Genomic DNA, 5,585 nt, shown 5'->3' on the forward strand with positions numbered 1-5,585 from the left:
AAAAAAATGTAGAAAAGAGCCTGGCTCCAGCCAAAAGTCCCACAGGGCAAACCAAGACAGAGAACACAAGAAGGGACTCCAAGGCCCAATCTTCCCCCACTGAAAAGCAGGTGGGCCTGGGCTTCTTGGATGGTTCCCATTCCCCAGACAGTAAGCTCAGGCACTGCTCCCACTCCCAGCAACTCCACTCTGCCTCAGTCCTGGGCCACCCCCGCCACTGCCCTCGGCACTGTCCTAGAGTGGCTTTTGTTATCCAACCAGGGAATGTGCCATAGGTCTCAATACTTATCTCAGAGAGAAACATTGGTCTGCTCAAGAAGACCCAACACAATCGAAAGGCTTCATAGGCTCCCCAATGTCTACTACTGTCATTGTCATTAATATGCATTAATGTGCAGGTGGTGCAGATCATCACTGAAATACACTCTATATCTCTAAACAAAGATTTGTCTCTTTCCTTCTCTCTACTGTAGTGTGTTAAGGGAAGGCATGATGGGAGGCTAAAGTCCTACCCATTTAGGGAAGGAGCTTTATTTTTTTATGTTTCTTAATGTCTATTTATTTTTGAGAAAGAGAGAGAGTGTGAGCAGGGGTGGGGCAGAGAGAGAGGGAGTCTCAGAATCAGGAACAGGTTCCAGGCCCCAAGCTGTCAGGCCCAGAGGCCAACATGGGGCTCAAACTCACGAACCATGAGATCATGACCTGAGCCAAAGCCAGATGCTGAACCAGCTGAGCCACCCAGGCACCTCAGGGAAGGAGCTTTAACCCACACTTATGCTGGGTCAGCATTCCACACAACTCCTCCCAGCTCACTCAGGACTGTGGATAAATAAATGAACTTGAGCATAGAAGGAAGATAAGCTAAACAATTTTATCATGACTTCCCATGATATGCGTGGGCCAGAGGACAAATGTGGACCTGAGGATAGTAGTGACAGAAAGAGTGGCCAGGAATCCCACAGCACAATTCATTGATGACTTCTATATGTGCCCACAGTCTCAAGGGTAGGTTTTTAGAGGAGTACCACAATGCTCCAAAGGAGGCACTTTGTGTTTATCAAAAGCACATAGCTAATATGACAGGATGTGAAAAGGAAATGGTAGAATCTCTCCTCCTCCAATCCCTGTTGGCTACTGGCAAGATCTTTCTGGAGAACTCCTTTCAGAAGCTGCTGTAGCTCTCTTGCCTATATCCCATCTCCACTGCCTGGTAGCTGCATAGAATGAGTGATTCCTGGAATGAAGATCACAGTAGTACATGCAGAGGGGCTTGTCCCCCACTCTCAAGGGCTGACATGGAGAGATTTAGGGATGTGTAGCATGTAGATGGAGGCTTGAGTACCTGGGATAGAAGCTGACAGAGTCCTAACCAGGACATGATAAGAGAGCAAAGCCAATTTGCTTTGTACTCAAAAGATCCTGGAGCCAGAAAGCCAACCCATGGTTTAAGTACTTTGGGGGGAAGTAGATGAGTAAATCTGGGTTTCAATATGCTTGCTCATAGTGTGATAAAGAGTAATAGGCTAAACCTTCTTGTCCACAGGTAATGCAAATTAATTCAAAATCAGAACACTCACCCGCTACTCTACCAAACTGTGACCCAATGTCTGGTAATGGTGTAACTGGAAGTACATTTTTTGCTTAGCCCAAAGATGAAATCAGTCACTGAGTTATAATCTTGATATCTCTCAACTTTGCCCCCTTTCCTCTATTTTTATTGCCTCTGTTTGTATTCAGTTTCTCATCCATTCTTGCCTGAATAAATTAAATAGTGGCTCATATCCCCAGGGCTTAAAATAGTGGCTGGTGCACAGTAATACTTTAATAGCACTTGAAACAAAATTCTCAGCTGAGAGCAGACAAATCACTACATTAGTGTGATGAGTGCTATGAAATGGGGGATCCTGTCATAGGAGGAAGTGCTCAGCTAACAAGGACCCCAGAAGGATCACAATAAGTATGACTTTGAGAAGTGTCTTATATTCAACAATAAAATTATTTGAGTACTTACTATATGCAAGGTTCTACAGCAAACACAATAATGAAGACAAAGGACTTACACAATGAGGCTCATGATCTCATGGGATAGATAGTCTTTTATACCAAAATTGTCTAATCAAAATATATACTTAAGGTGCCTGGGTGGCTCAGTTGGTTAAGCGGCTGACATCAGCTCTGGTCATGATCTCTCAGTTCGTGGGTTTGAGCCCCACATCGGGCTCTGTGCTGACAGCTCAGAGCCTGGAGTCTCCCTCTCTCTCTGCCCCTCCCCTGCTCTCACTCTCTCTCTCAAAAATAAACATTACAAAAAGTTTTTATTAAAAACTATATATATATATATATATATATATATTTGGATGTCCAATATTCATCTCAAACTATAGAAAATGAACTCCTGATATCCCACCCATCACCATCACCCAATCACATATACAAAACATACTTTCATCACAGTATTCACCATATTAGTTAATGGCAACTCCAATCCTACCATTTTCTCAGGACAAAAATATTGGTGTCATCTTTGAATTTTTTCCTAATAGTCCATATTCAATCCATCAGTAAATCCTGCTATCTCTACCTATAAAATGAATTCAGAACATAACCACTTCTCACTATGAATATTGAAGTAGCATCGTAACTAATCTCCCAGCTTCTTCCTGAGACTATATCTCCAACAGTCTGTTCTCAACACAGAAGCTTGATGGTCCACAGAGAGGGTCCTAGCTGTGGATGGTTAGATAGATAGATAGATAGATAGATAGATAGATAGATAGATCGATCGATCGATCATAGATTGATTGATTGATAGATGATAGATAGATAGATTGATTGAGAGAGGCGGCTGGATGGCTCAGTTGGTTGAGCATCTGACTCTTGATTTCAGCTCAAGTCATGATCTCACAGTTCGTGGGTTCAAGCCCTGTACCAGGCTCTGTGCTGACAACATGGAGCCTACTTGGAATCCCCTGTTTCTCTCTCTCTCTCTCTCTCTCTCTCTCTCTCTCTCTCTCTCCCCCTCCCTCTGTAAATAGAGAAATAAATAAATACATAAATACTTTTTAAGAAGATAGATATAAAACCATGAGATTAGATAGGATCACCAAAGAAATGAGTGTTAATGAAGGAGAGATCTAAGAACTAAACTCTGGGATACTTTAACATTAACAAATTAGGGGGGTGGAAGACATAGGAACTAATAAGAAGAGACTGTGAAGTAGTAGCCAATGATGTAAGAAGAAAAGCAGAGGAAGATAAAATACTGGAAGCTAAGAAAGAAGATTATTGCAAGGAGAAAGTGAGCAACTGCATGAAAAGTTGCCGATTATCAAAGATGAGGATTCAGAGATGATTGTTAGGTTTAGTAGTCATTGTTCATGGCCTTGAGAAGAATAGACTCAGATGAGTAGTGAAGGTAAAGGTGTGACTGGAGTGGGTTCAAGAAAGAATGAAAGAGCAATTGGTGATAAATATAATCAACTGTCTCAAAGAGTCTCCTTCCATAGACGTGCAGAAAATGAGGATAGAACAGAGCAGGGTTTTTTAAGGTGGGAGAAACAGTATGTTGGATATTGATGGAAAAGATCCAGTAGAGGGGAATAAGTTGTGATGTAAGAGAGCAAAGTAACAGAATATGAATGAGTCCTCAAGAAGAGGGGTTGACCTCGACTAAGCACAGACACTGCACTGGTGTAAAGAGATGACATTAATGAGGACTTTGGGTGCCTCAGTGGCTCAGTTAGTTAAACATCCATCTTTGGCTCAGATCATGATCTCACAGTTCCTGAGCTCAAGCCCCACATCAGGTAAACTCGAGCCCCACTTCAGGCTCTGCGCTCTGTCTGCCCTTCACTCACTCGTCCTCTCTCTCTCAAAAATAAACAAATATACTTTAAAAAATTAAAATAAAAACGTATTCTAAATGATGGAGGACTTTGTATACCAAAAGAAGCAAGGTTTCCCCACATTTAAGAGAGTAGTGGAAAAGACCTAGAAGGGAGAATGAGCAGCTGGGAAAGAACCATGGCAAGTAGGGGGAAGAACAAAATGGAAAGCCAAAGCCAGAGGTGGAGCAGAATTCTAGAAATTACCATGGCAAGTTATTTTTAGGGCCTAAGAAATCAGTAGCGGCATATGAGCCCAGATGAGTTGAAAAAGTGGTTGAAGTTGGAGATCATATATGTGAAATAGTTGCTCTTAGAACATAGTAAGAGAGATGGCAGATAAAGCTCTAAATGCATGGTGCATGAGGAAGACAAAGAAATAGGGCAGGTGTGGTGTCCAAGTGTTCACCCAGGGACTGGGTTGATTTGAAGGTGGGAGGACAGAACTGGAAGACAAAAAAAGAGGCTGCCCTGAGTAGATGGGATAGATCTCTGTTTTGGACACTTTGTATCTCTCAGAAGGTGGCATCTCTGCATTCCCACCTTCTGACCTCCCGTACAGGAGCCAAGAGCTAAAGGAAGTGCAGGAATGCTGTAGTTTTCCCTATGTTGTGATATGGGAGTCTGTGGGACACCCCTGCCTCACTGATTTCTAAGGAAATCCAGGATGACTCAACATTCCATCAAACCAGGAGGTGGTGGCAGGACTCTCTTCCTCTGATAGGACCCCAGCCCTTAGCACAATGTGTCCATTGTTAGCAGGATGCAGAAAATATGGGACAGGAAGAAGTATGAATGTGTTCCTCCTCTGAATGGTGACTCTGTCAGGGATGGGAACCTGGCCCCTATGTGGTCCTCAGGGAGAAGAGGCACAGGGCCTAGGCCTGCTAAACCAACACCCTCCAGGTGTTACCCTAAAGTACCCCAAAGATCACGGGAGGTCTTATAACAGGCACATCCTCCCTGCCTGGTGGGAGTTGGGCAGAGAGCCACAAAGCAAGGAGACAAGAAGGGGACCCAGAGTAAAGGGAATGACCCAGAAAGGTCACAGCAACATCATGTGGAAAGCCAAGGTTAATGTGCACACATCCTGACTTAGGTCCTTCCCATGGCCCCCTAAGGGCCCCTATGAGTTCACATTGCTGACCAAAGTCCTACAACAAAGGGTTGAGGACATAAAGATGAGTGTAACCAACACCTTCAGGATTCTCAGTTTTCAGCAAAGTCAAAAGCTAAGAGAAGACAGGGTCAGAGCCTGTGACTCACACAGGATATTCAGGAATGAAGCCTTGCTCATCCCATCTTGTAACCCTAGCACAAACCTCACCCTCCACCTTTCCCTAGGCTCAAGAGTAAAATAGAATAAAAGACCTCATGGAGGACACAAACTCAAGCATCTACTACTCCGGAACTGGTGGTAGATGCTAGGTTTATCTGAATTCTTGCTAGGAACCTCTGGAGTTCACCTCTGGCCTTCTGAGGTAACATGTCATGGTGAAAGGTCCTGACCTTCTGGAGCCATTTCCTTGATCTCTACAGAGGGCACCTGAAAAGTCTATGGAGAGAATTTCAGGCAACTGACTACATGCAGTGGAGGAAAGTGGCTTCTCCACAAAATCACCTCTGTCAAAACATGCAGTCCTAGAAGACAGAGTCCATGACTGCTTCATTTTTGTACCTGCTTGCCACAGCCCATCCTGG

The sequence above is a fragment of the Suricata suricatta genome, chromosome 13 (genome assembly GCF_006229205.1).
Source record: "Suricata suricatta isolate VVHF042 chromosome 13, meerkat_22Aug2017_6uvM2_HiC, whole genome shotgun sequence".
NCBI lineage: Eukaryota > Metazoa > Chordata > Mammalia > Carnivora > Herpestidae > Suricata > Suricata suricatta.